Source organism: Rissa tridactyla, chromosome 3 (assembly GCF_028500815.1).
Source record: "Rissa tridactyla isolate bRisTri1 chromosome 3, bRisTri1.patW.cur.20221130, whole genome shotgun sequence".
NCBI lineage: Eukaryota > Metazoa > Chordata > Aves > Charadriiformes > Laridae > Rissa > Rissa tridactyla.
The window spans coordinates 18,930,100-18,948,957 of NC_071468.1; the positions used below are offsets into that span (position 1 = coordinate 18,930,100).

An 18,858-nucleotide genomic window follows, 5' to 3' on the forward strand; every position below is an offset into this window, starting at 1 on the left:
GAAACTGGCCTCTGTTTTAAGGAGATTATCTTCAACAAAGATTTGTCAAGCTGAAGTACAGCAAAGGATGAAGCCAAGGCACGTGTTCCTGTGACCCAGTTACCTTCAGGAAACCCAAGCAGAACAGAGAGGATTTTGGCTTCTAGCTACAGGACTGCAGCTGAGGATTAAGACATAGTAGCCCATAATTAATTTATTCCCCCAAAGGATGATTACTAGCAATTTTTTTGCTGTAAAGTAAGCAGCGTAATATTGGTGCTGATTTTAATTAACTAGCCAATGGGAGGCAGGATGGGCTGGGGAGAGATTTCATACAAAAGTTAATTAATGCTCTGACCTAGTTTAAAGTGTTGCTTAAGTGGAAATTGGGGGGAAGTTGACACCAACCAGTTATGGATCCTTTAGGTTCCATATTACCGGTCATATAATGAGTCCTCCCATGTGATCCACAGCACTTAAATTAGCAACCTAGAAGAAATTAGTGAAGACACAAGAAATAAGGAAGTAATTTCCAAGGCAAACATAATTCCTTCTTCATGAACACACCTGAGTTAGAAGAGAAAAAAGCCCTTCTTGCTCAAACCAAGCACCTGGTTTACGGCTGAGCTCAGCTCGGGCCATGTGGTGGGCAATATGGGCTCTGCTGTTTGGCCAGGAGGCAGATCTGAGCAGCACTAGCCCGGCTGGACCGTGTAGTGTGACCAAGCCAGCGCCCAGCATGTGGGCGCAGAGCTCGATACCTTTGCTCATTGTTATTGTGAGAGCTGTACTCCTCAGGGACAGTATTTTTCACCTCGCAGAAAATGTGCTGGGTTTACAGAAGCATCCTGAATGATAACTCATTATCTCTGTAACAAGACTATAACTATCTTTGGTTTTCTTCCTTTTGTTCTTGCCAGATCTGTTTTAATCATGTGTGTCTCAGATTAATAACTTCTGCTTTGACTTATTTCCCCGTTACTGAAAATAACACACTTCAGGATTTTATTTAATCTTTTTGTTTGTTTGGGAAATAAAAGATGACTTATCTTACTGATAATCTGTAAACTCTTCATGTAAAAGCAGATTTCTCCTCATCTCTGAAAACCAGGGCCCTCTGTGATTCTTGCCTTAGGCCCACATCTATTTATAACCACTGAATCACTTTTGCAAACTGGTGCCAATGAATGCAGGACATTGATTATTGCCTTATTATTCTTCATGGGCTGTGTTTTGCTTGGCACTGCCCCTGTCTTGAAAAGTTAGCCATCTGAACAGCAGAATAACCACACTGTGGGAGAAAGGAGGTTTTAGTTCACTGCTGTTTCACAAGGAGGAATCTGAGGCACAAGGACATGAAATGACTTTACCAAGGTCACAGTAGTGCAGAGTCAGACCATCGCATCCTTTGCCCATTCCTCAGCATTACATCATTTTCTTCTCAGCTAGCAAAGTGCAGTTGGGATTAGTATAGTTGGAAGGGCACAGAAAGACATAATTTTAAAATTAGTGTATCAAGTCAACTACAGTCTTGTAAGAATCTCTTCCTTTTCATAAACAGCTTTGTCAAGGTGGTTGGGACTCAGATCCTATACCCAAATTTTGTGAAACATTGACTCAACAGGCAAGCAGCTCTGTTTGAATCACTGCAAATCACTGATTAACTGAAGCAAACTATTATCTGGCAGCTGAGCATCACATCCTTGTTTAGGTCACTCCATAGATAAGCGGTGGCTTATACACTCTACTAGTGGAGCCTCACAGCCTTTTCTAGGTCACTTCACAAAAAAAACCCATATAAAATTCCTTCTCTGCAAATCACAGCCTAATGTTTTGTTGGAAGCCTGAGGCGACTCCTTCCTGGGAGGCAGGGATCACACACCCTTGGGGTCTGACTTCTCCCTTAAAATGCAGCACAATCCTAGGTGGGGAATATGTTTAGACCTTTCTGAATCCTGTTGAAACCCTTTTTTGTTGAGGATTCATCAAATATCTCTTTTCTCCTTTTTCTGCAGGAACATGTACATAAGGCACGTTGTCCAGTTGGCATTCAAAGAACAGCAAGGCTGGAAAGGGTTAATGCATTGAGGCCCTGTCTTTAGCACCTGATTTGGGTAGGGGAGGCAGTTTCCTACTAGAGAAGAGAGAGACACATACAGCTCTCTTAAGGAGCTGATCAGTGTCTGGACTTGGGGGAGGCTTTAGCTTTTTGCTGCTGAGATTTTGTCCTGAATAAGGGACCAATGGCTTTCAACGAAGAGCCTGAAGGACTTATGTGCTGAGTCCTGGGTGGCAGGGAAGGCTGCCCACTTTCATTTATCTATTTTATTTTAAATATTGCTGCTGTTCCCTTTCCCCTTGCTGTATTGAATATTCTACCATTTTACCTTGTTTTCCTCCCTTTCTTCCCTGAATTGAGATGCTCCTGGTGCCTGCTTCTGGTCCCCTTCACCCTTCTGCACTGTGGGGTGGCTGAAGACCAAAGCTGTACTGTGTCCCTGTGGTAGCCTTGGTGCAAGCAGCTTCCAGGCTCTGCTCTGCTGTGCTGCAAGTCCCCTGTCTTGCATCTCCTGAGACATGTTTGATTTCCACCAGTTCCTTCTTCCTGGCCTCTGGAGGCACAGGAGAAGAGGGCCTGGCCTGTTGTAGGGCCCAGCTGATCCCTTCTCCTTGAGGCTGTGCACACTAATCAGGATTAGAAGTCACGTGGGTCAACATGCCCCAGCCATGTCTAAAAGGCAATGCTAGTTGTTCTGATAGCTGTTGGCTGCCCTCAGAGGAGGTGATGTGCCTGCACTAAGGAAACCAAGATGTGGTCTCATTTGGCACATTCACTTTTTGAGGAAGATTTTGCTGTGGCAACCACCTTCAGAACAGGACGCCTCTCACCTCCCAGGTGGGTGAGCATGCTGCTGAGATGTCTTCTCCTTGGGGCTGCTGATGTCCTACCTTGCACATCCCATCTCTCTTCTTGGTTCCTGCCTGCACGCCTTGCACACTCCTCCTCCACTCTCGAGAAGGGCACCCCGTGTGCTCTGTCACTAAAACTGGGGAGTACTGAGTGGTGGTGTCCCCAACCATATGGGGAGCAATGCTCTCACCCTTTCTTCCACGAGTACTTCCCAAACACTGGACCGTTGCCCCATGATGCTTGTTTAGGCTTAACTCCATGGTGGTCTCCTTTGGCATGTCCTTGCACAAGATTTCTGTGAATATGGCTGAGCTAATCTGGTCCTGGAAAGTGACCCTTCAGTGATGCTTCTTGTCTTTATTACAGGTTCTGTATTTTTAGTTAACACGGTGATGCTTAGTGAACCTCTTAGCTCAAAGAAATACCATCTCCGACCCCTTCCCTCCATGAGGGATGCAGGGCAACTGAACAGGCAGCTGCTAAGAGATTCCTGGCAGTGGATCTTGCCCTTGGCACCTTGACTCAAGGCACGTGATTGCTTAGCTCTGTCTACACACACCCACTTGCGTGGATGGTACGTGGCTTGTTTGCAAATACTGATGAATCCAGATGAAAGGTGCCAAGCGCTCACAAGCATCCAGCAGGATGTTGTTGGTGACCTCCTTTGTGAAGAATGTCCCATGTGTGGTGCCAGTAACAAAGTCCTGGCATGGCCAGGAGGCAAAAGGACAATGTAATAGTAGCGTCCAACCTCTTGAAGGGCAGTTGAAAAGATGACAGATCCAAACTCTTCTCGGTGGTGGCAGATGGTGTCACAAGAAGCAAAGGTCACAAATTGTGGCTTGGGAGGTTCAGGTTGGATACTGGGGAAAAACTTCCTTGTGGGGAAGGTGTGCAGCAGATCACCAGAGGGGTTGGGGGAATCCCTATCCTTGGAGGGGGTTCAAGTATCTGCTAGACAAAGCCGCAGCTGACCTGATTTAGCACTGGCAATCGTCCTCTTCTGAGCAGGAGGTTGGAATAGAGACTTCCAGAGGTCCCTTCCAACCAAATACTCATATGATGACAATCTCGCTTGTTGGCATGTGCTGCGGGAAGACCTAGGGCGGAGCCTGTGGATTTGTGACTGCCAAGACTGACGAGCCCATGTAGTGGGAGGAAAGAAGAACCCTCAGCAGAAACCAGCTGGCTCTCAGGCAGCTTGCACGCTGTTCCACCAGCAAGCAACCTCTCTGGCCTTTGTCTAGACATGGGGCAGCTGGAAGGACAGGTCTGTGCTCTGAAAACACCCTTTGCAGTATGGGATGCACTGGAGCTAAGAGCGGACAGATTGAGGTATTTGCCCCTTTCTGATGCTGTCATGGGGGGCAGGGAGGGGAAAGAGCTAAAGAGCATCTTATCCCGTGAACCTGACTTTCTGTGCTAGTAAAAAATCAACGCAAAAGTCCACGCATTGATTAAAACCAGTTGTACAACTCTTACCCTCCCTGTCCATATCTTATCCCAGTCCGTCCAGTACCTATGCATGTCTGCCTGCTTAAAGTTTATGCTGACATGTCACGTATTGACTTCTGTCACTGCTCAAGGCTAATGACTGCAATAACTCAGAGGCTGTGTCCATAAATGGAATACCATCCCCAGAGGTATGCAATGCATTATCTTAACCGTCTTCTGGGCTTAATTTTGTCTAAAAATTGTATTTTAAAACATTTTAAAAAATAGCCGTGATATTGTATCATTATGGATTGCTAGTCTCTTTGGCATTCAGTATAATGAATCAACGGTCAGTTATTTCTTGGCAGGGAAGTAAAATGACTGTCTTGAATCAGACTTAAAATAAGACAGCATGTACAGCCTAAAAGCTTAATGGGCAAGAGACCATGTAAACAATATGTCATCTTACTTTTTTTTTTATTATTTTGGGAGAGGGAGTGTAGCTTAATTTAAAGTGTGCTAGGCCTCTGAGGGAGGAATTGGAGCCCTACAGAGACAGCATGTGTTGGTGGGAGGCAGTTGTATGCTAGTCCTTGGTTTTGGGAAGATGGAACCTTATCTGTAATTTTAAAGGCTTACATGACACAAAAATGCCCTTTCAAGGGGAAAATTCATATGAATGCTGCATCTTGTTGTTACACAAGGGAACTGGATGGGTAATTGTTAATAGTGCTCATGTAAAAATCCACTGCACTTCACTTGATTCAGGTGCACGTAAACGTACCATTAGCACTAAAAAGTCTCAAATTAATGAATTAGCATTCATGCTTGTCCTGAATGAGGTAATGTTTTTCCTGCTGAGAGACAGTCAGGAACAAGGAGCAATCTCTGCATGGTGAATTTTTGTCCCTCTGATGGTACCCCAGGTGGGAAAGGCAAATTTCAGCAGCTGTTGGGATCAATTCACAGCCTTCAGTGCAAGGGGTTTGCTGGCACCAGTTTTTGGACTGTGGAAGTCCATCCTTTGCTCACTTCTTGGCCCAATGTAGCTGTGTATCTTCTGGAGCAGGCATCACTGCCTGTGACCAGGGGCAAGTGGCTCTGGTTTGGACCTGTCTGTGCTGCTTCAGCATTCAGTCCCTGGCCATTTTCAGGCAGAGGGGGCAGATTTGGCTGTGCTCTGTTCCCTGATGAAGGGTTTATCAGACCTGTGACAGTTCAGCAACCTATCTCCTAAAGATTTGGCTGTTAAAAGTTGAACCCAAGGTGTTTGGAATGAGGGGTTTTTGTTGCCTTCAGCAGACTTTATGATCCACTTTCCTGCATGCCATGTAGCATGGATACCCTGAGCCATGGTAAAAACAGGGTGTAAGCAGAACTACAGGGTGTAAGCAGGACAGCAGGGCCTTAGCCCTTGGGGTTTGCCCACCAGCAATGATCCAGCAAGAGCACTTGGCTGGTGAGTGTTTGGAGACATCATTGCTGTGCTGAAGAGTGAGGTCCTGCAAGATGCTGGAGGTGATCAAATTGTTCCCCAGTGCCAAAGATCTTCTTCCCCCAAAGCTGGTTCTTCAGCCCCTCTAATCCTTTGTGCCATCTCTGGTGCTCCACAGTAAGCTGGTTTAGCTGTCACAAAACTAACTTCCTGTGGAGGGAAAAAAGCTGCGCTGGTGGTCCTGCACACTGAATTGGCTCAACCAAGAGGCTGGAGGAACACTGTAGTGGGTGCAAGGAACAGGGTGAGGCTGCTGGTTTTGGTGGCAACCAGCCGTGAAACAGGCTCCATGGTGTGAAATGGCACCCTACAGCCCTGGGACCACGAGGGAGGGGGCTGAGATGCAATCATGAATGCAGTGATCCCGTATAATCCTGGGCTTGGACCTGATGCTGTAGTTGCTGGAGACAAATGTGAGGGTACAGCGCTCTGCCGGCATCTCGGTACCACTACCCCTGTTTAAAACTGGGATGGCTCTCCCGCTGGGACCATCCCCATGGTCTCTTTAGACCTTTAACTCCTTATGACTCAAGTTTCCCTTCTGTGCAAAGCTTGAGTGGCACAGAGACTAGCACCAGCCCTGGTATTGGAATACATGTGGAGGGGAGGTGTATACACCCTTATAAACGTCATAGGAGCTCTCTGTGTTGCGAGATCCCATCCACTAAGGAGCATTAGGCCTGCTACTTTTATAAAAAAATTTAAAAGTCAATTTTTTTTTCTCCCCCTTGCCAGTTTTGATTGAAAATTGCTTGGGCGCTCAAGGAGACATCACTGTGTTATCTCCCTGTGGATGGAGTATCTTCTTTCTGCTGCCATTAGGGTTAAACTTTGCTTTGAGTGGTGCTCCTCCTAATATAGGTGGGGGTCTCTTACACAGAAGCCCTTTTAGGGGGCATTAAGAGTTGTAAATAGAGCTTTTATTCATTTCTGAAGCCGCCTTTATACTGAAGTCCATGAATCATGCCAGCTGATGCCAGCTCGAGCTCTGATGGCCAATGGTTTCAGTGCTCCACTTAAAGCTCTGCAGGGAAAGTCCCATAGATTTTTAAGTTTTACCCCTTTATCATTGGTTTTCATAAGATTTTGGATGGATTTGATGTTTATGAGGATAAACAGGGTTTCTGTCCCTAACATCTGTTCTGATACAGTCACAGTTTTGTACTTCAGATCTAGTCTGGCATTTTTAACTGTGGATTATTTTAACTGTGGATTATAGCTTTACTTAGGGCAGGATTTCTAAAGGGAATATTTTTCACACCATCTCTCAGTGCTAACAGGGAGTTCCCAGGAGGGATATTCCAAGGACATTTTGCATTTTTGTGCTGCTTTATGTCTGGTTTAGTTGCCTTTCAGTCCTCAGTAGTTCCTCAAGTCTCATTTAACATCCTTTGCTATGGAAACTTGTATTAGTGCCAGGGTACTGCTAAGCAAATGCCAGTGCAGAGTTTAGGAGTGGGAGGGAAGCATCATGAGACATGATGTTTATGAGGGTAGTGGAAGGTGGAATTCCTTTCACATAGAACCAAAAACCTACATCAGTATTTTTATTATATCAAATTCACACCCCCCTCCCAGTCTTTCTCAGGTTCCTGTGGCTTTGCACTTTTGTTACCTTGAGTTTCTAAATATTTTCTTAATTTATTCAAGAAATGAAAGGATTTTCTAAAGGAATAATGAGGATATTGTAAAGGAAACAAAAGCTGCTTTGCCAACAGCTGTCTTCTCAAAAATTGGTGGAGGGGGACTGGAAGGGGTAGGGGTGGCAAGGAAATGAAGGAAGAGAGGATGTATGTATTGCCAAAGCAATGGTCTTGCAAGAATCATGTAGTTGTTTTGATTTCTGTAAAATGAAACATACTGTGCTCTAAAATGGCAAGATTTATTTCCTAACTGTGGGAAGTTGCTGTTATTTAGTAACTCCAGGATACCCTGCCAGTGAGTTCATATTAAATTATGTGAGTCATGGAAATTACAGCTCTGTGGAGATCCGGTTCTGGTGCCCGGACGCCGTATCCCAACATGGTACCGACCTCCTGAGCAGTCCTGGCTACCCAAAGTGTCTGATTTACAGCAGTACAGTACTGGCAGGTGGAGTGGCTGTTTCTTAGACTCAGGGACAGTTCCCACCAAAATTACATATACCATTGCTCTAATGCTGATATAAAAGCTCAAATGGAGGTAAAAATACCTGCTTGGCCCTTCTGAGCTACAGACACGCATGGTTTGGCTGTGACAGTTTTGCCATAGTAGGGAAAACCACTTAATGCACCCGAGTGAGGGGCTGGCTTGCTTTCTGAACAACATTGTGACACTGGAAGAGAAAGTCACAGACTTCCATGTGGCCAACGTAGGAGCTGGTCGAGCTCCCAGCTTCAAGTGGCTTGTGCTGCTGCCTGTGTAACAGACCTCCAGTTGGAGAAGTAAACAAGTACTTTTCACCATAGGATAAATAGAGAAAGAACGCTACATTAGCTCTAGTAAGGAGAAACCACAGTACAAAAGTAAAAATGGGTACTGTGTAGAAACCATTCCAGCTTTTTGCATTAAAAATATGAAAACCCTGTGCTCAGTTTAAATATAAGCTTCAGCAGTGATTTGGAGGCCTAAATGCAATCACTTTAGTTCCTTGTTGGCTTTAAAAACACATTACAAATCTCTTGGCTTGCTTGCCTCTACCAGTGCTGCTATTTGGAATGAACTCTTGGCTTGAATCTTTCAGAGTTGCAGCAAAAATTGCGATAAGCAGCACCTGCCCTCTGATGCTGAGCTCTAGGTAGCCTGCGTCAGAAGAACCAGAAGACTAGCTGGAGCTTCTGGGGTGTAACCAAGCCTTTTTTTCTTCTCTTTGGTGTAGTTGGGGAATAGTGTTTTTCTTACAGAGATTCATTATTGATGCTGTGATCATGCATCAGAAGCCCTCTTGTATACTGTCTTTCCTTGGGATGATTAAAAAAAATCTTGAAAACCTCAAACTTTCCTCCAAAATGTTTGCATTCCAAAAATTCAGCATTTCTTGTCAGCTCAGTCATCGTTACAGTTGGAAACATTTGACTTCCATCTTCTGGGCTGGGGTATGAATGTCTTGCAGTGCAAAGCCACAGTGACTGGCATCGTGGTTTGGTCTCTGTGCAACTTCCAGGCAGAATTGTGGTGAAGAAGAGGCAGAAGGCTGCTGTCTTCTCTACCTAGAAAAGAGATTCGTGTGAAGCTGAGCACTTGGGATCCAGCACAGTTGTCTCCATTGGGAGGAAAAATTGGTAGTAATAGCCTGATATGGTTTTGTGGGCTTGTAACAAGAAGCCAAGACAGAATTTCATGAACACACAGGGATTTTCTTTGCTCAGGTGGCTGAGTAGTAGACAGACGTATCCTACTTTCCAGCTGTGCATGATACCTCTAAACACAAACACCCCAGACTCTCTGTTTATTGTTGGAGAGGAGCTGTGGCTTGCCAGGTCCTGGAGCTGCCCTCCCTTGGTTTTGAAGACCAACTCTTCGAGACTTTGAAGTCACAGCCAGCTCAGGCTTCTCAGCTTTCAGGCTGTGCTCATGGCTCTGACGTTTTTCCCTCCAAGACTGGGAAAAAAAAATAAAGTGGTAACACTTTAACAAACACTGGGCCTGTTGCTGTTTTGGGATCAGGGACTTGGTGACAGCTAATGGAAACCTTCAGCAAGACAACATGCAAGCCTGGGTTGCGGAGCATTCAAAATGCTCTCCTGGGGTGAACGAAGGGTGACAAACTCCTTCATTCCCAATCTTGTGGTTTCTTACTAAAAACACAATGGTACCATCTAGCAGCCTTTCAGTACCTAATGGGAACCTACAGGAAAGATGGGGAGCGACTCTTGATCAGGGAGTGTAGTGATAGAACGAGGGGGAACGGTTTTCAACTAAAAGAGGGGAGATTTAGCTTAGATATTAGGAAGAAATTGTTTACTGTGAGGGTAGTGAGACTCTGACCCAGGTTGCCCAGAGAAGCTGTGGCTGCCCCATCCCTGGAGGTGTTCAAGGCCAGGCTGGATGGGGCTTTGAGCAGCCTGGTCTGGTGGGAGGTGTCCCTGCCCATGGCAGGGGGGTTGGAACTAGATGGTCTTTAAGGTCCCTTCCAACCCAAACCATTCTGTGATTCTATGTCTGGGCACACTTCTGTTTCCTTTTTTGTATAAGGAAGGGGTGCAGAAATTCCCTACGCAGAGGAGCCGAGCACTGCAGTTAGGCTTCATCCAAGCCTTTGCCTCATAAGCTTGCACAGGGTGCAGAAGAGGGTCATGCACACACAAAGGCTGTGCGGAGCTGGTGTGCCCCTTGAAGGGTCTTGTAGGGCCACCCGTCTGAGTTGGGGGCGATGAGAAACTGGCAATGGGGACAGGAGGGAAAGTCAGCGCCAGTGGCTTGTGTCATGCTGAGAAGAGGTGGCCAGCACTGGGAACTGGTGATGCTGGTCCATCAGGTCACTGCAGCTGGTAGCTGGTTTCCATCAGCAAACTCAAATTTTTTGCAGGGGAATAAAGGGTTCTCCCTGCTCCCCACTCCCCTGCTTTTTAGGGGGAAAAGTTGAAAGTTTGAAGTTACATTTGAAAGTACAAAAGGAATATTCACGTGCCCATCAGTGTAACATAGCCCTGAGGCATGTGCCAAATTCTACCTACTGCAACCTGATTTAAAAAGTGCTGAGAGGCCAGGACTCACAGATTGCATCACCCCTGGAAAAGAGGTCTCCACTCGGGCATTCGGCTCTGTTCCCAGAGTAATGTGAGCCAGTGACTGAGTAACTTCAGCTTTGATTTTTTTTGTTGTTATTAATTTGTTTTTATAATTATGCGTCTCTGTTCCCAGGCCTGCCCAGGCCTAACGCTGTGATCCAGTCAGTAGAACATGAATTGGTGCGATACAAACACAGATAAAACAGAGCATGCAGTACTGAGAAATGTGAGCATCAAAAACCTCCAAGTAAGTAGGCATGCAGAGGCCATCAAGCAATCTCTTTAAAATAGCTAATCTAAAAATAACAGATTCGGGAGGGAGCTCTCCTGAAAAGCAGTTAAGGAGCTTAAATGTGGAGACTAAGGACAAAGAACAGTGCTCGCTCTGCAATGTATCTTTGCTTTTAGGCAATAAATAAGCCTTAGGCCAGAGGGCAGGGCCTCTTCTATATCTCTTCTTATGCAGAGCCTACAGCAGTCAGGCCAGAGGGCAGGGCCTCTTCTATATCTGTTCTTAAGCAGAGCCTAAGGCAGTCTTCATCTGATGCTTTTATCCAAGGAATTCAAGGCTGTCTCCAGCCGACTCAGGAACATGGTGTATGAAATTGTGCTCCAGCAACAGAGCTGTGGGGTTCCCCTGCCTCAGCTCAAATCCAAAGCTCTTGTCTTCCTTCCCCAAAACTGTGTCAGCACTGGGAATGCAAAAGCAGAACGAGCAGCAGTGCCAGCCCTGGAAGCTACCTGGTTCTTCCTGCTCCAAACAGTCCCCTCCTGTCCAGATATTACAGGATGGGCTCTCTATAGTAACTGGAGGCTGTGAGTATATGCAACTAGAAGGACACCAGAAATACTAGCATAAAGCCAGCAACAAGGATCCAATCTCTTTAAAGAAAAATGCTGCTGGCTTAAATATTTCAATTGTAGTGAGGGCCATTGCAGCTGTGAGGGTTGAAGCTGAAGGTGAGTGTGATAGCTTGGTGTTCCTTCTGAGGTGGTCATGTAGATTCATTGCATGATAGCATGTTCTCAGCATTGGCGACACTGGATCAGGGTAGCTCACGTGAACACTCGCAAGCAAGCTGAAGGCTGCCACAGGCTGAGGGGAAGATCAGTTTATGCATTAATGTATTCACACTGCCAGGTTTAGCTTTGCTCACCTCTCAATCTTCAGGCTGGGGGACAATTTCCATTGCGCTTCTATTCTGCTGACAGGTCAGAAGAGGAAGGCCCAAAACCACTCTCTTACTGATGAACAGCCCAAAGCAAAAAGGCAGCAGTGAAGAGAAGCCTTTCCTTTCCTCCTGGCAAAACTGTTAGGTCTCCCAGGGAAACCAGCAGGACTTTGTGAACATTTCACAGGTCAGGAAACAGCCCTGCCCTGCCCTGCCCAGGTGGAGTACTTGAGAAGAGCTGGAAGTCAACAGCTTTCTGGGCATTTTCTTGCCACTTTCTATCAGCAGCAGTCTCTACAGAGAGTTAGAGCTCAATGGTGCCCCTTTCATGTAGGGGCACTGATACACACCTGGCTTTTGATGGGCTTTAGTCCTTTAGCTATGACTCAGTCAGAGTGCAGGCACTAGAAGTGGGCGTTTCTTGAATGGACCTTAGCAGAGGGCCAGACATAACCTCATAAAAAGAAATTATGGGAAAAAAAGTGTAACTACTCAAAAAAATTCCACCCCACCATAATGTATAGGGCAGGTAATAAGACTGTCATCTCAAATCAAGATACACTGAACAGGATCAGAACAGAGCCCCCGTTTTAAGTTATAAAGATGGTCACCTTGAATTGATGTGTGAAATTAATACCAGAGCCATTGTCAATCCTATGCCTTATGAATGAGAACTGAGTTAAAGTAACACGATATGCTGACAACTGCAAAAACTAGTTAGAAGCTCCCTGAAGCAATACAGTGGAGAGAACTGCTGGGGGAGCAGATAACATTGTGTGTGAGCAGAAGGTGAGTTCCTTCCAGCATTCCATGTTCTCTGGCCTTCAGTTTCACTCTATTCATCGTAACCCCACTTGCAGGACACCAGCCTTTTAGATGAAAGATATGACCCTTCTCTTTATTTTGAACCTGGCTTCTAGGAGAAACAAAGCCAATGTGGATGTGCTCATCTGAAGTTACTTTTGAACTCTTTGATCAAATCTGATAGATAGGTAATGATCTCAGAGCTGATGTGCTTGCTGTAATGAAAGTCTGTTACTAGACAGGGGAGAAACCCTAGCACTGTAGAGCGTCAGTGGAGGTGGCTCAGCTCTTAAGCGGTGGAAGACTTCTAGCGGAGAGAAGAGCATGAATACTGCAGTTGACACTTCTTGCTGGACCTCTGTACTATATCAGGCACCGTAAAATCCAGGCAAGAAGCCAGACTTTATTTCCTGTTCTCCTGGGGCTATTTACTTCAAATGAGGCTGGAAGCATCTTTTGGAAATTCCCTAAGGGCCCAACAGCATGAGAACATGACAAATCCTTGGTGGATACTTATGTGTGTATAGACGTATGTAGGTCCAGCTGTAAAAATTTCCATCCAGATCCCAGGAGTACGAGAACTGGAAACTCAGACACATGCTTCCTGCCAGAATTAAAGGATTCCAGTTGCTGACTGGTGTGTACGGTGACTGAGAAGCTGAAGACACTGTAGATCACTCGGTTCATAGGGTAGAAGTAAGAATGAAAGGGGATAAACAGCAGGGGATAACCAATGCTTAAAAGGGTTATTTTGCCCCAAAGGGAGACTAAGAGATGAGCCTAGGTAAGACCTGTCCTCATACTACAAATGTTGCTGCTCTTTCTATGTGCTGCTTTCATCATGACTGCAAAGTGCAGGATTGCCATCACGCAGCAGCTGTGTCACAGGCACGGGCAGAGCGATTAGGATGTACAGAATCCCTGGGTAGCAGGAATGCAAGGGAAGAGTGTGGGTGTGGAGACTTAAATAGAAATACATTGCAAGAAGGGAAGTCTGAAGAAAGAAATACAATGCTAGTTAAGACAGACCCAAGTTGTGCTTAGGTGCAAGATGAGAACGAAGTTACAGTGTGCTTTGTGTCTGTCCTTGAGTCACATAATAGTCAAGTTTTATGGTTAGTGAATGGTGACGCAGAAGGGCTCTTTGCAGGAGGAAGTGAGGCCCCACAGAGCCCTTACGTCTGCATCCACTGTGCTAAAAAAAGCTTAAGCAGAACAAGAATGAGAGTGTTAGCATCCTAAAAAACTTTCCTTCAAAGTGGATTCAAGCAGCAGCAGGTACAAAGGGGGTTGCCCAAAAAATAAGAGAGGGAATATCAATCAGAGGGGTAGGAGCCATGCTTCTGCACCCATTCCAGCAAAGGCTCTCAAAGGAGACAGACAGGATTTGGTACAGGATTGTAAGAAAAAAAACTTGGCTCCTGCTTGTACTGCAATATCCCCAACATTCACATTTTCAAGCCTTTGCCATAGAAAACTACTTTTTGAAGAGAGAGCAGGTTTATCCTGAAATCGCAAAATTCCAAGACATGGTATTAGTACATGAACTGGGTACCATGATTTCCTGTTGAGTTTAGAAGTGGCCCCTGAAAAAGCCAGATACTGCTGGCAGACCCACAGCAACAGATTCCTGGGTGGGAGTGGAGGAGAAGTCAGTTTACTGGCCTGTGGTACGGCAGAAATAACATTTGGTCTTTGAAACTTCTGTAGCTTAGCGTGTTGATTGCAGCAAGCAAAAGGCTTGAAATTCTAGTTACTGAAGGAGGAAGCAAAAAGCATTACTTGTCTTACCGCCAGGGAAGATAAGGCCAAGAATTTTTCGGATGCCTGGCTGACCCACTTTTTTGTAATGCAGATGACTGCTTGCTGTTTGTAACCTTAACCTGTCTTGAAGAGAAGTACGGTTACCGGAGTACAGTTCATGGGGTTGGGGTAACTTGGTAGTTGCCTGCTTGACTATGCACGAGAAAGAGAAGCAGGATAGCTTAGACATTGACCTCGGTGTTAATCGGGAACCTGAATCAGAGATAAGTGCTCTGTGATAGTTCAGTCCAAACTCTGCAAGGCATTAGTACTGCAGTTATCGCTGTTTAGAGATAGTGATGGCAAGGAGAGGTATTTCAGTTTAACTGGAGCTGACCCTTTAGAGGGAGGTTTGCTGGTTTGAACAATTGCCTTTCATGTGGCAAAACATGAAACACACAATGACTTCTTATGTGGTCCTGGAAACTTAACTGCGGCAAATCTGAGGGGACTGGTAATACCCTTCATCTGATCAGCTAACACAGCTGGATAAATCAATGAGTTTTACAGCAACCGAACCTTTTATTTTGGGGTTGCACAGGTATGTTTGTTTTTTTTCCCCAGGTAAGCAAGTATATTCTGCTAAGTATGTTAACCCAGGTCTGGCCCTGTTGGGAATCAGATGGATAATACACCTAGACCTGCGAGCTTGGAGATGCTCCTTGTGTGTTGGCTGTTGTAATGCGGCTTTTGTGTCTCTTGCCTCTGCAGGTGAGCTGCACCTCCCATGCTGTACTATGGCGTGCACACAAAGGACACGGCTATAGATGAAGGAAGGATGATTGTGAGAAAAGTTACTTGAGAATGCTAGGTGTCTTACCTTTTATGGGGTGGTGGAAAAGAGCTCCTCTTCTTGCAGCCTTCCTCTGCCCTATGCTATTTGCAGTACCACAGCAAACCTTACTGGTCTGCAGGGAGTGATGAGTTGCTGGTTGCAGGGTCTCATCTCCTGGGTTAGAAGAGCCCTTTCTCAGATTGGCTTGCCTGAAGCCTGAAAACACTCATTCCTGGGGTAACCACAAGAGGCTTTTCCAGAGGAAAGACCACTAAAGCACTGTCTGCAGGGCCTGAGGGGAACTTCAGAACAGGAATCCAGCACAGCCTGATCCTCCATCCGTTTTAGTAAGAGTCTCTAGAGCTGGGAAGTAAAATGCATGCAAATAATAGACTTAAATTTATCGATATTCTTTCTTGCTTTCAGTTTTGAGAACCAGGGGCTAGTTCGTTGTGAGGAAGTGAACTCAAAACTCTTAAGTATGCAGCCTACAAATTTTGTCTTAATCATTTCTTTTAAACAACAGAACAATCTTTCTATAATTCAACAGTGAGAAAATCAACCTTAGCATCCCTTCTGCCCTGGGCACTTCCTGCTGAATGGACGCTATTCAGCTGTTATTCTGTTTTCATGTACTGCATTCACTTCTAGCTATTGTGAAAGAAGGAAGTGAGTAGATGGAGTTGCTGCCCTGTGGTGTGACTGTGGGAAAGGACTGAAAAGACATGAACTTGCTAGTTCTGCTGTTTATGAAGACAGACTTTTTTCTTCATGTTATATGTTAAGTTTTTAAGATGGCAAGTTGGCAGATACACATTAGCTTCAATGACATGAAAATGTACAGCTTAAGACTCTGACCCCAAGACTGTAAACATTCTGAAAACTCACATTGTGACAGAACTGCAATAGTCAGAAAATGCATTTCCTTTTCCCCATGTGTGACTCTCAGTACTTTCATCTTTGCTAAATGTCAAGTGTGGGGTTTAATTCTGCATTTCCTGGCTTGCATGTGCCTTCCGCTTTAACCGACTTCAGACATGGCTGCTGGCGTAGTTTTAGCATGTGCTAACAATACACTGATAAAAAGAAGGAGCTTAGTATGCACTTACAGTCTTGCCCTAAATACTGTGGGCAAATGTGATCTTTTTGCTGATAATGCGGTCCATAAGGAGTAAAGGTAAAGACTGTAAATTACAATGGCCAAGAGACCAGGGGAGTGCACAGCTCTGTCAGGAGGGTGTGGGACCTCTCCCTTTTGGTGAGAGAGAGAAGGGAAATGAAAGTAAGTTTGAAGGTTTGGTTGTCCACCTAATATGACAAATAGAAACTGGTAAGCTGTAGTTGTTTGTTAATAAGCACTACGGCTTCCTTGTTTGTTCTGTTTGCTGCAGCTCCTTGCTTTTCCCGGAGCCAGCAATACCTACCAAGTTCCCTATTGCCAGAGCTTTTCTGATGGCAGAGACTTGGGATGATCCAGTGAAGTGAAATTACAGAGATGGCTGGTTTCTGGGTGCTGTAATATTGTATGTGCTCCATAACTAAATAAGGCAGATCCTCTGATGGTTTGCATTCCCCAGCTCAGCTCCAGCCCCACTCCCTGCAAGGAAATCAAGCGCTGGAGTGCTGCCTCCCAGCTCATAAAAAAAGGGGCCATCCCACTCCCCAGAGGGATGGTTAGTTTTTGGGTACAGACAGCAAATGGCAAGAGGTAGCCTGGCACTAGGGCAGTGTCTGGATTTAGTTACAGCCTAGGAGGTAGCTGGGCTTGCATCGCTACTTGCACGGTGACCCCAAAAATGCAGGCCTGGCTTGAGGGAGGCTGTAAGTGTAAGGCAGAGTCATGGCCACTGTGCCTGAAAAGCAGACTTAAAGGCTCTCTCTGTGGGAAAGTTCCCTGGCTCGAGCCAGCTCACCTGGGAGCAAAACGAAACCCTCTTGGCAACCATGGGACTTCAAATTTATTTTTTTCCTTTTAATGATTTCCTTCTAAACACATCAGTTTGCCACCACTGCTTTGCAGTTCAGAGGCTCTTGGAAAAAACTACCAGCTCCTTCCCAGTCTCACTGGCGGTGTGTGTGCCAAGAAGCACAGCCAGCTCTCCCCTGGCAGCACTTCTCCCCAGCAGGCCGGCCGGCAGCTTTCCTCCCCGACTGCCTGCCGGGACAATAAAAGGGGCTGCTCCCTGACCTCCGCTGGCGGCAGTGTCCTGGGATGCCTGGCTGCGCCACGCACGCTGTGTCAGGTGGCACCACAATATATTCTCTTTGCTGGGAAAGTGTCTGGCTTGTGGCTGCGGGCACTTGCTGCACCCCTGTTAGAGGGTCAGGATGTCTGTGTTGCTCACCCATGACTGCCACTGGGGTCCTTGTCACCACACCTGTCGTGGCCATCACAGCACACAGCAAACATGCCATCTGGTGAAGTGATGTGCATGTCCCAAATTCAGTGTGGTTTGTACCCTATTTCCCAGCAGGGTTTATGATGCTTCCACCATGCTGCCTGCTAAACTCCTCAGTGCCATGTGGGAGACCATGGACACCCTCAGTGTGCAGCAGCCGATGACTGGCCTCCTGTTTCCTTGACCTCCACACGAATTACTGTAGATTGGCTTTGTAAGCCCTGGAAGGAAGACTCACAGCCTATCCACCTGCTTACGTCCCAGGTGAGAATTGCGTTTGTTTTTTCCCCGGGCCCTGCTGTGATATTTCCACCCTGCAGACCCAGCACAGCCCTGCGCTCACTGCCTGCGCTCAGGGCTTTTCCAGGCTGCACCTTGGTGTAATAAATAACCAGATCCCTTAAACAGAAATGGCACTTATTTTATTATAGGGACAAAGTCAATAAAGCAAAAGCACAGCGCTGGGTGCATGACTCAAGTCAGAGGCACACCAGCTAACACTTCAACCATGTCTTATATACGTTCAATATTGCATACGTATTCACTATTTTAGACAGAGTAATTGTTTATAATGATTGATTATTATTAGTCCTTTTTCTCTTCTATTTGTGTGTTTCCTTCTGAATTGTTCCTGAGGATCGATGATCTTCAGTTCCCTTTTCCCATGCATCTGTTTCCTTCTGGTAGGATCAGCTCCCTTTTCCCATGCATGTGTTTCCTTCTGGTAGGATCAATTATCATCAACTCCCTTCTCCTATGCATCTGTTTCCTTCTGTTAATCACTTGTGGGAGTCTTTTGGAGAAGTTCTCTTTTGTTTCTCTCGGATGTTTTTCTTCATGATGTTTTTCTTCATAGTTGCTGTTAGTTGTTATCTTTGAGGTTTCTCATGTTTCCTAATTTACTAAAGGTTAGTTATCCTTATAAGTCAAAGATTTATAGCCTTGTTATTATGGCAAAAGCCAACAATACCTTCACTATTTTTCACATTGGGTTGGCGCTTGTAGAGCGGTGGTGTAAAATGACTGAGTCCTGCACCAGCCGAGACAAACACCCGAGTGGGAGGTGTGGGATGGTGCCGCTGCTGCCTCGCCTCACCCAGGTGAAGGGCTGGACGGGCTGCTGTACTAACACGTCTGCCCTTGGAATCCAGAGCATTAAAACCCAGTTCATAGAATCACAGAATGGTTAGAGTCGGAAGGGACCTCGAAGATCACCCCCTTCCAAACCCCCTGCCCTGGGCTGGGACACCTCCCACTAGACCAGGCTGCACACAAAGCCCGCCCGGCGCCCCGGCCCAGCCGTCCCCGTGGGCGGACCCGCCGCCCGTCCCGCCGCTCTCCGCGGCCGCAGCCGCCGCGTCTGCCGTTGCCGCCCGG

At 46.1% G+C, this 18,858-nt stretch overlaps 1 protein-coding gene across 6 annotated transcripts in view; it reads left to right on the forward strand.

The window, feature by feature from the left end:
* The window catches only part of CHGB (chromogranin B), a 109,541-nt gene that overhangs the window by 16,803 nt on the left and 73,880 nt on the right, over positions 1-18,858 (forward strand). For 4 of the 6 annotated variants that reach the window (XM_054196394.1, XM_054196389.1, XM_054196390.1 and 1 more), the window contains one exon: positions 17,554-17,745. The gene's annotated coding sequence lies outside the window, so the exon portion shown is untranslated. Of the gene's footprint in view, positions 1-17,553; positions 17,746-18,779 lie in introns of those variants that run through there. The other 2 variants (XM_054196393.1, XM_054196392.1) reach the window with 2 other exon arrangements.